Source organism: Cornus florida, unplaced genomic scaffold, assembly GCF_030987335.1.
Source record: "Cornus florida cultivar Cherokee Brave unplaced genomic scaffold, ASM3098733v1 CherokeeBrave_3.0.0_Hap2_Chr02, whole genome shotgun sequence".
Taxonomy (NCBI): Eukaryota; Viridiplantae; Streptophyta; class Magnoliopsida; order Cornales; family Cornaceae; genus Cornus; species Cornus florida.
This window is the reverse complement of record NW_026775572.1, coordinates 81,164,812-81,176,797: the sequence shown is the minus strand read 5'-3', so window position 1 is coordinate 81,176,797 and position 11,986 is coordinate 81,164,812. Positions and strand designations below refer to the sequence as shown.

Genomic DNA, 11,986 nt, shown 5'->3' with positions numbered 1-11,986 from the left:
AGAATTTCAAATCATCATTAAAAATAATTACCAATTAAAGTTACCAATTAAAATAAATCTTATTATACTCTTAAAAGTTACCAATTTTTAAAAATTTCAAAGCTGAAACAACTAAAACAAGTTAATTTCAAATCATCATTAAAAATAAATAAATAAATTATGACGCCGGATGTGGCCGTTCCTTCACGCCAAAATTAATGTAATGAATGCGCGGTTCAAGAAAAGCCTTTTAGGTTAAGTTTAAATTTATAAAAACCACTACCAACACTACTACTAACGTAGCAAGAGTGAGTAGGGATCGTCCCAAGGGATTGTGGGGATTGAGCAATGTCGTGGAATCGTTATTAGAGCTAGTAGGTCGAGTGATCAAACAATTGGTTGGTTGGTTGATTGAAGAACAACTAAATTAGACTAAGTGATAGCAAAAGAATGCAATTAAGAGTAAGTAAGAGAGAGAGATCTTGGGTTTAGAGATCACCACCAAGCAATGCATTTCTATATCTTTGACAAGTGATTCATGAGGGTAAATGGTGTGTTGCATTATTGGTGTGTGTGTGTGTTTGGTTTATTCAACAAGCAAGGATGACTAGTTAAGCATATATTGTCTAAACATCATGTGAAAGGCACAATATATCTAAGCAATGAAGCATATATAGTCTAAACAACATGTGAAGGCACAATAGATCAAAATAAGTCATTAATCCTTTCATTAAGCTCACAATCCAAATATAACACAAGGATAGAGACATATGCTACTTGCATTCAAGAGGTTGGATCATCAAACAACAAGCATAGATTGTCCTCCCATTTAACACTACACTACAACTACTCTACATCTACATTACTAGCATGAAAATAAACTAGGGGAAAGGCACAATCCATCAAGGAATAAGTATGAACCATCAAGAGAATCACAAGTGCATTCCTTTAAGCAAAGCACCATGTTTTGACAATCTCCAAATCTATAACATCAATACACATAGACATGCATCAATTACACAAAATCTAGAGACAAGCACATGAACATCCATTCTAGCATACATAGACATATGGATAGAATGAAATGATCAATTGGAAGCATTAAACTATATAAATCATTGAATAAATAAGATCTAAGTATATCAAAGAGTCAAAATATTAATTACAACATAAATCCCTCAATAATACACAAGATTAAGATATAGAAAGCATGCTTGGGGCTAACTCTAGCCCCAAGAGGATGTCTAGCCACTCATGGTGATGATGCTCCAACCCTCAAGGGCTAATTCCATGGTTGAAATCTGCTCCTTGTTAATGAAGAACTCCAATGGTGTCTCTAGCCTCCTCTCCTCTCAACTTCCTCTCTAAGAGATGGTATGGAAATAAAATTGGCTCCTTTTTGTAAAAAGCAATCCTTATCCTTATATAGGTAGGTCAAAATGATACCCAAAATGAGCTGGGATCGTGCACACAATATTCCCTAATGATTAGATAAAGGATAACTTTCAATGAGATGGAAAATTAACTTTTTCGCACTGGAGGAAGTTCGATCGATCGAACCTTAGTCTTGGATCAATCGAACTGGCTAAGATCTATCCAACTTAGGCTAGATCGATCCAAATAGCTAAGCTTTTTGGAAAAGAGACAAATCTGAGATATTTTGGGAGATATTTATGGGAAAAGGACAAAAGTGGTTAGTGGGTGGTACAGTTGTGGATCGGATCAATCATTTGAATAAGGACAAAAGTGTTCGATCGATCGAAGGATGGTGTTGGATCGATCGAACTTTGGACTTCATGATTTGGGTCAAGGTTTGGATCTATCTTAAAGTGTTGAGATCGATCATTGTTCAATCGATTGAACCCTGAACTTGGATCGATCGAACTTTGCTGCTTTCCACCTTTGGCTTCATTTGCTTCCTTCTTCCTCCACTTTGCTCCTTTCTTTGTTTAATCCCAGAATTGCTTCAATTAAGCTCTTATTTGGCTGAGGTAGCTTATTTTCGGGATAAGTGCCTAAAAATGAAAATAATATGAAATCAATCTAAAATGGTAAAGTAAGATAGATAAAGGTACTAGAATGCCTAAGCTTAAGGGGTTTAAATACGCACTTTTTAGCCCTCATCACACCCCCAAACTTAAATATTGCTAGTCCCTAGCAATGAACTTGAAAGTAAAGGAATGAAATGAACAACTATACAACTATGAACTAGAAAGTAATAAATGGATAACACCACTTTCGTAGGGAACACGATTGCACTTAACACATGCAACAAGCCTTTTAAACCCCTAGGTTACCCCTAGTGGACGAGTGAAGTCTCATGAGGGTTTCCAGAAATGGTACCCACAAACATTAAGCTCATTCTTTCAAAAGAGGTACCAATATTGCAAACAAGTATTGGGAGAAAACTACCTCAAGTATGCAATTTTTTTCAACCCTTTCCAAGCAGTCTCCCAAAATCTCAACATCAAGCAAGCAAATATGGTCCTCCACACACCAAGAAAATGATCATGCAAATCAAAGAAACTCTAGAATCCTTTTGAGTGGACCGGCATCAAATGTGTTGCTATCTAAGCTAACTAAAGAATTAATCACATCCTTACCCTTAAACTAGCACACAAATCTAGTACCGATCATCAAGACAAAAAGTGGACCTTTTATTAAAGCTTCATTCATCTAGGTGCGCTTATTCTTTTCACTCTTTTTTTTTTTGTTATTGTTTTTTATTTTTTATAGGATCAAAGATGGAAGCATAGTGAAATGCGTTGATCTATTAAGCTTTCTAGCGATTCATGAGGTCGAGCGTTAGGTCAATGACTCCCAAACCTGACGGCTTTAGGCATTAGGCGTTCAAACACCCCTATGGACTTACAAGCTCAAATCAACTAGGCTACAAATCAAGACAACAACCATCTGATCATTTCCCACTTCTCACTTTTTTTTTTTTTTTTTTTTTTTTGGGAATCAAGTTATTAACCTAGAGTTTGGGCCTTCCACCTTTTGGTGTGAGAAGTTCAATGCTTGATGAGGCTAGAATCTTGGCAACTTAGTGAAAAGGGGTTGTTATCCACCTTTATCAAGAGTAAAAGCTTTTAATGCACTACTAGCTCAATTGGAATATAACCAATTCAATAATTAACAAAGCATGTATCCCACAAATGAATGCTAGTGTACGCCGGTGCTAGTGTAGAAGACTAGAGTGAATCTCAAAACAATCACAAAATTAGGCTGATGTGGACCACGAATGCAAGCAAGATATCAATCTTTTGAAAAATTTACTCCTAAATGACATCCACAAGGCATACAAGGAGTATTGGACTATCAAGTCAAGCAATTTTTAAATTTTAAGCAATATAGTCCTCAAAAGATCAAAATCATAGCTAGATATGGACCAATCATAGAAATGTCCTTCAAATACACAAGTCATGCTCAAAATTTAAATTTAAAACTAACACTGTAAAACACCATTCCCCCCAAACTTAAATTGCACAATGTCCTCAATGTGCAAAGAGAACAAAGGAAAGAGTATACCAGTGCAACTAAGCAAGAATGATCGGGACTGAAGTATCCGAAGTGGGTGGCATGGCCCCCCCAAACTTAGGATTAACTGAGGTCCTAAAAATTGGCACTTGGATAAACTCATCAGATAACAAAATGGGATAATCAGTGCACAGTGGACATGCAAGTGTAAATGGGATAAACAGATAAAGGAATGAGGGAGGTATAAGGGTGGCCCTGAAAAATTGGGTAGCACTCTCTCACTGAAGTCACTGTGATGCACCTGATGGAGTCAAACATACAGATATGAGAATATAATATATGACATCCATAATAAAAATAAATATATAAAATAGATAAAGTACAGGTACAACAAAAATATCAAAGCCGACAGATCGGCTGTAAAAGTAATAATGTACGGTGACCATAGTAAAGTATCCATAGGAGAGAGGGATCATGGGATAGAAATGACTGGGAGCTCAGGAGGATGAGGTAGGGCGGGCAGGTCTGGCTCCGCGAATGTCTCTAGATAGATCTCTGAACATGGTCGCGACATCCGTGCGGAAGATGGTGATAAACGCCGAATATTGTATATTCAAGCGCCCTAAATTGCATTAGTTAAGTCCATCGTTTGATTATTTAAGTAGATTATCTTCATTTGTGTGTATGTATATATTTTCAGGTCCATTTGCCAAAAAAGGAGCAAAATCAAGGCTTTGTGGAGTTTTGGCCATCAAAAGGCACAATTCTGAATTTCTGGCAGCAGTGGAGTCAGGACTTTGCTCGCCATTTTGACCTTGCAAACTCGAGAACTGGACTTCCATTATAAAATGGAATATTTAGAGATCTGAATCAGCTTTCCAAATCTTCAAGTAGTTTGTCATTCGGAGCTCGGAGCAGAGAGTTATGTCCTTGTTACCAGAGGTGCGCAGAACTGCCTGGCAGCACTGAAGTACTGCCTTTCTCCCCATTTTCGACCAACAAGACTTGAGATTTGGGCCTTCATCAAAACATGAAGTTTTTAAAGCTCTGAATTAGCTATCTAAATCTTTAAACGGTTCATCATTCGGAGTTTGGAGCGCAAAGTTATGGCCATTTCATCAAAATAGGTCTGGGCGGAGCAAGTGAAGCATGGAGCTTTTTACACTAAATTCGAGTGCTCGAGGCCCTATTTCGAGCACTCGAAATTTGGGCAGTTTGCTCCATGAGACAGCCCACTTATGCTCTGAAATTTCCAATTTTGGATGGCCCTCTTTTATGAGGTGGTTGGGGATGTTTTTGGAGGAGAGAGAGAGCCTAGTTTGGTGGTAGATAAGAGGGATAAGAGCCACACATTTCAGGAAGCTTCATTTTTACAAGATAGAGGAGAGAGAAGAGAGCAAGAAAGAGGGGTTCTTCAAGCTCCAAAGAGGGTGCACGAAAATGAAGATGAGGATGATGTTTCTTCCTTCTTCTAGCTCACCAATGGGCAACTAAACCTCATCTAGGGAGGTGATGAAAACCCTCCCTTGTAAGCATGTGTTAGTATAGTTTATTTTTGGGGATTACAATGTATTTTTGATAGTCTTTCCATGATCAAGAGCCTTATTTTTGTTGTAATGAATGTTGAATGTTTATAAATGATTATTGTGAGTTATTCATCTTGTCTTGGATGGTTACTTTTCTTAATCATATTGCTTGCACTTCCATGGTGACAATGGAAGTTAGATCATGGAATGGTTTTAATGGCATGGGGTTGGAGAACCTAGATAGTTCATGGCTTAGGGTTTCCCTTTGATGGTCTATACTTGATTCTTAGCTTTATGTGCATTCACCATTTAAATTAGGGCTTGATAATCCTTGACTTAGTAAGCATGTTCTAAGCTACATTTTAGTTTAGGTAGTTGATCATGTGAACCTTTGATGGTTTATTCTTGCCTTTCTATTTAAATGAATTTCTTGAGGATATTATAGCAACCTAGTATTGTTATGTATCATGACTATCATATATGTTGTTTTTTCCCTTAAATTAATCTTAACCTAGCATGTGTATAGGGATGGAGGTGTATTCATTTCCCTAGCCTTCTTTACTTGTACTTCACTCCCTTGAATTCTTGCAATTTATTGTTTTATGCACTTTTAATTTCCTAGCTTAAGTGACATCCAACAAAACCTCTATAAACCCTTCATCATTCTAAGAATGATTCTAGATATTTAGGTTGTATTAGACTAGCACAGTCCCAGTGGTTTGACTTACCCGACCAATAGTCCTATTTTACAATGATTCGTGCTATTGCGAAGGTTGATGTATAGTTGATCAACCGATCAGATGGCAAAATTAGCTCTATGGGCAGTAAGATCATCTCGTATAGCAACAACAGCATCCTCAAGAGTCTGCAGGCATACTCCAAAGCCGGGGGTCATATCTGGAGTCTTAGGCATAGATGAATCAGAAGAGAGCTCCTGAGTCTGCTCCTGCTCGTGAATGGGTGACCCAGCTGGAGAGTCCTGCTCTGCATCGTCTACAGGGCGCTCTAAGTCTATATCTAAATGCTCGGCAGCTGGATCGACTGGTACATCATCCACTGCGGGATGTGCTGCTGCTGCCTCTGCCGGTGCCTCTGCCTGTGCCTCCTCCAGCTCCAACTCTGCTACAGCCAGTGCCGCGTGGTCCTGTAATTTGGTAATAATGGAGCGGTAGGTCTTGTTCCAATCCTTCCTGATGAAGTGACAGGAACCTTTCTCGGGGTGCTCCCGAGGATAGATGGGGTAGCGCTGGTCGATGAGGATATGGGTGATGAGGTGGCTGAAAGGAAGAGACTTAGCCCGTCTGGGCGTGTCCTTGCTGATGTACTCGTCATACAGCTTCCTCATCACGCTCCAGATGAGCACAGGAATGGACACCCAGTGCCCGGTGTAGAAAGAGTAAAGGGCTGTCAGATAATCACCCCTCCTCTGAATCTTGTGCCCCGCCATGTAGATATTCTGATAGAGAATGGAATCAGTAAACCATAGGTCATCTGGAAGGTATGTGCGGGTGACGAAGGTCTCGCCAGCAGCATGGTGACCTGTCAAGTAAACTGCCATGTTGGCATAAGAAGGCCTGTGTAGCTTTGGATAGGTCTCCTGAAGCTCTGGTGGACAGCGGTGTGGGCAGTGACAAGAACGGGCTAATGAGTCCACTGTGATGGTGATCTGATGGCTATCTACTGAAGTGACCATCTCAGCTGTGGTACGTGGCGATGGTTGAAGGTTCTGGTAGAACAACCGTACCAGCCGTGGGTAGACCGACTCTGTGACGGGGGCAAGAATAGCGGCTAGGCCCCTCTGAACAATATCCTGGTAGGCGGATTGGGTCAGCACCGATCGAGAGAAGAAGGCCGTGTCGAACACTGACTTATGGTCGACCGTCATGCGTGCATATCAAGGTGTGGGCCTATCACGCTCCAGATGAGCTGGCTGAGCAGGCTGAGCTGGTATATGTGAATACTCAGCTCCATGATGCGGTGGAGATGCTGATGGAGTGAAAGCAGGATGAGCCGCAGAAGTGGATGATATGTGGTCATCCTCAGGCTCATGAGATAGTGACTGAGGCGGGGTAGCCTGTACTGGCTCCCGCTGTGCATAAGATGGCTCTGCTGGCTCCTGTATCCTTGGTAGGATATGTCTCTGAGGCCCGTGTTACCTGTTAGTAACAGTCTTGCGCTTAACCATAGCCTGCAAAAAGAAAAAGAAAAACTTGCAATGGGAGTTAGTGCCAGAATAAGAAATTTTAAGCACAATATAGAAACATGCATGCCAAATAAGATAGACAAAACAGATAAGACATGAATCTATGCAGGTGACATGATATGAATCATGCTAAGCAATATAAGTATGAAATGCATCCAGTCACAGGCATTGGGTATAAATAAGATAGCATGAATATAAGATATGATGAATGAAGAGTGTGTGTATGAGATCTGTGAAGTTCGATCGATCATGAAAAGAAGTGAGATCGATCACAAAAGTTGGATTGATCGAAAATAAGGGAGATCGATCTTACTACTTCGATCGATCATAGACATGAGTTCGATCGATCTCTCAAGATCGATCAGAGATAATAATTCGATCGACCGAACTGTGTGACATTGAAAACTCAAAGGTCATAGATCGGTGACGATGGAAGCACAGGGCCCACACGAACTTGTTCGTGGGCCCTACAACACATCAAATCAACAACTATCAACCCCTAAACATGGCCCATACTCCCAAATCGAACAAAAACATCAAAAAGATATACAAATATATACATATATATACACATATACAAGATATGCTTCAAAGATCATCAATGGAGGTTCAATCATATATAAAGCATGAATCAAACATATAAATCATGTATGCACGAGATTGAAGCTTGAAATCGACTAGTGAGGTCTCGGATCTTACCCAAATCGAAGGGAGAGAAGTGGATGCGAAGAGGGGAGATGAGAACTTGAGATCCGAGAAGAAAGAAAGAGTGATGCTCACTGGATCTCGCCAGAGATCTCGCCGGAAGTGGTGGAGTGGTTGGACAGTGACGGCGACGAAGAGAGGTTAGGGTTTTGAGGATGAGGGTAAGTTAGATCGATCTAAATGATCGATCATGAGAACCCTCGATTCTATTTTTAAAAACATTCCCCGATTAGTTCGATCGATCGAACTCAGCTGAGATCGATCGAACTTTCTCTCTCAAAGTTTTTTTTTTTTTTTTAATTGGAAAATTAAAACTAAAATTAAAAATTAAAAATTAAAATTGGAAAATAGAAAATATTTTTGGATTTTTGAAAAATGAAAATAAAATAAAATAAAATCTTTTTGGTATTTTTGAAAAATAAAATAATAAAAATATTTTTGGATTTTGAAATTTGAAAAGTCAAAATAAAGTCAAAGAATGAAATGAAGAACTGAGATCAATCGAAACAAGAGTTCGATCGATCAGACAAAGAGCAAAAATATGCAGGTTTTTGGCTCAGAAAATTGGCTAAGTGTTAGAACATGAGATCGATCGAACTTGGAAGTTGGATCGATCGAAGAACTTCCGGATCTATCTTAGAATGTTTTGAACGATCAGACAGAGAGCTGAAATATGCAGGTTGATGCAGGCTCAAAATTTTTCAAAGTGTTGAGTCATGAGATCGATCGAACTTGGAAGTTGGATCGATCGAAGGTCTCTTGATCGATCTAAAGTTAGTTCGAACGATGGGACAGAGAGGTGATTTGGATGCAGGTTTCTACAGATCAAAAAATTTTCTAAGTGTTGGATGCAGAATGGAGTTCGATCGATCGAACTATGCAGAATGCTCAATAATGTCATGAAAGCTTATGCAATCCTCACCAAAGTTCATTTCAATGCATATAAACCAAAAACAAGTATCTAGACTTCGCAAGAAATGAAATGTAAAATAGAAATGGGGGAGAAATAGGGTTTTGACACCCTACGAATGCTTTTGCTAGTCTTTAATGTCTCTAACAAAACATTGGGCTCTTTTAGCCCGGATCAAAGATCTTGTTATGCATCCCCTCCTTGTTGGGGTGATAAATTCTTTAAACTTTTCCAAACAAACGGTTCTTTGAAGAACTTGTTGGATTAAGCTCAAAAGAAGCTTTTGATCCTTTGTCCAAACAATCTTTGGGCTTCCATGCCCTTTCAAAACAAGAATTTGAAACAATGCTATTAGAATGCAATGTTGAAGATAAAGCTTTAGAAACTCTTGAATCACATAAAAACTCATTTCCTTCACGATTGAACTCATGACATTTTTCCACAACATTGACCTCTCCTTCATACTTATCAAATGAATTGGGTGTTGGATTGAATATATTCAACTTCACCTTCATGTGGCCAAAAGAGATCTTCATTACGCCCGTCCTACAATTGATGTTGGCATTTGCGGTTGCTAAGAAAGGACGGCCAAGGATAATGGGTATTTAGCTCTTAGGATTGGGAACCGGTTCCGTGTCTATGACAACGAAATCAACCGGGAAGAAGAATTTGTCAATCTTTATCAAAACATCTTCAATGACACCCCTAGGCTTCTTAATGGACCGGTCGGCAAGTTGCAAAACTACCGACGTCGGTTTCAATTCACCTAAGCCTAGTTTGACATAAATTGAGTATGGAAGAAGGTTAGCACTTGCTCCTAAGTCAAGAAGCGCCCGATTAATGATATGATCACCAATAATGCATGATGTAGTGGGTAAACCGGGGTCCTTAAACTTTGGAAGAGTGTTATGTTGTAAAATTGAGCTTACTTGCTCGGTCAAAACCACTTTTCTTGGTGCTTGGCTCTTGTTCTTCCGCTTTTGGGTGCACAAGTCCTTCAAGAATTTGGCATAAGCCAGAATTTGCTTAATTGCATCCAATAGTGGAAGATTAACTTTCACTTGCCTAAACATTTCCAAAATCTCATTAGTTTTAATCTTTTGCTTGTCTTTTGAAATGGATCCTTTTAGGGCATCCGGAAATGGAACCTTTGGTTCAAACACTTTTTCAAAATTTTCTTTTGAACTCTCTTCAACACAAGAAGTTTTTAGATCATTTTTCAATAAAACCTTTTCAACATCATTTTTTAAACACATCTTTCAAGACTTTCTCATTTACAAGATCATGTATATGCAATGAAGAAGGAATGGGATGTGAAATGGGACGGGTGACAACTTGAGGTTGCACTGGTTCACTCTATTCATTGGACATTCGAACTTGATTGTCCACAATCCTACCACTCCGCAAGGTAGTCACCGCATTAACATGTTCAATGGTGTGGCCTTCCGATGAGGAATGGGTTTCCACAACACATTGTTGTTTAGGTGGGGCATTTATAGGCATCTTTCCCTTCTCTCTTGCATTGAGAGTTCTAGTTATTTGCCCTACTTGGGTTTCTAGCTTCGCAATAGATTGAGAGTGAGAATGAAGCAATTGAGTGTTAGCCTCTAAAGTGCCCAAAGCATTCAAAACTTTCTCTTCAAAGGCGGGACTTCTAGTATTACCTTGGGAATAAGATTGGTTGGGAAAATGAGAATTGGCAAATTGATTCCCTTGTGATTGATAAGGTCTATAACCTTGGGATCATTGGTTTTGAAGTGGAGGTGGAATGTACTTCCCTTGAAAACCGCCTTGGAAAGGGTTTGAGCCCTCTCCTTGGTTTTTCCAAGAGAAATTCGGATGATTTCTCCAACTTGGATTGTAATGAGTACCATAAGGATTTCCTCCTTGATTAATAAAAGTTGCATTGACTTGCTCATTAGGTTCACTTTGCACTTGTCCATGAGGACAATGAGAAGTAGAGTGAAGAACACTAGAACAAGTCATACAAGATTCATTGGATGCACGATGAGAATGGTTAGGAAAGGAAGATACTTGATTCACCGGGTTTTGGTTAATCAAGAATTGATCAAACCTTTGAGATAAGGATTTCATCTCGGCGGCTATCTCATTAGAATTGTCGACTTGATGTAAGCCAACACTTTTCCTACCTTGTGTATTTCTACCATTCTTTGAAGACAATGTTATATGCAATGAATTTTCACTCATGCTTTCATAGAGTCGCCACACGTCGTCCTCATGCCTATCAATGTAAAAACCACTCATGGAAGCATCAACCATGCCCTTATAATTATCCGATAAACTTTCAAAGAAATATTGGACTAATTGCCATTTGGGCATGTCATGGTGTGGACACTTCCTAAGCAATTCATTGAAGCGTTCCCACGCCTCATGGAATGTTTCCCCATCCCCATGTGTAAATTCTCTTATTGAAGTTCTCATGGCATTGGTCTTAGAAACTAGATAGTACTTCTTCAAGAACTCTTGTTGCATTTCTGCCCAAGAAGTGATTGAAAAAGGCCTAAGATTATTAAACCAATATTTTGCCTTATCCTTAAGGGTGAATGGAAAAAGTTTAAGCCTAAAGACTTCTTCCAGCATGTCCGTGTATTTCACGGTAATACAAACTTCAAGAAACTCGTCCAAATGCTTGTAAGGTTCTTCACTTGGAAGTCCATGAAAATTAGGAAGCATTTGAATGGTTTGTGCTTTAATTTCATAATGGTGTGCTCTAAATGGTGGCAATTGAATGCATGTGGGTGCATTATCCTCATTTGGCACATAATTGTCTCTCAAAGCAAGTGGTGGGTTAGCAACTTGAGGTGCAACATGAACACCTCGATTTTGAATTCCTTGATTGATAATGGGAGGTTGTGGAGCATACATTGGCCTTGGCATTCCAAATGGAACTTGGCTTTGTTGTTGTTGAGGTGGGTGAATGTTTGGCCTTGGAATGCCTAGTGGTACTTGCATGTTCTCATTGTGCATGTGACGGCCCAAGTTTTGTAAACCTGGTGCGTCAGTGATGACCAAAAGATGACACGATAATGGATCTGAAATGTGGAAGCGAAAGGTGAAACAACAGTCTCTAGAGATACGATGTGTCTCTAAGACACCAATGTGACCCTCAATGAGGTCACGGAACCCAAAGGAAACAAATGCAGAAGTGTCGTTTCAAAAACG

At 39.4% G+C, this 11,986-nt stretch overlaps 1 pseudogene; it reads left to right on the top strand.

Annotated features, from left to right (window-relative positions):
* The first annotated feature begins 11,141 nt into the window (after nt 1-11,141).
* LOC132297763 (small nucleolar RNA R71) lies at nt 11,142-11,240 on the top strand (annotated as a pseudogene).
* The last annotated feature ends 746 nt before the right edge of the window (nt 11,241-11,986 follow it).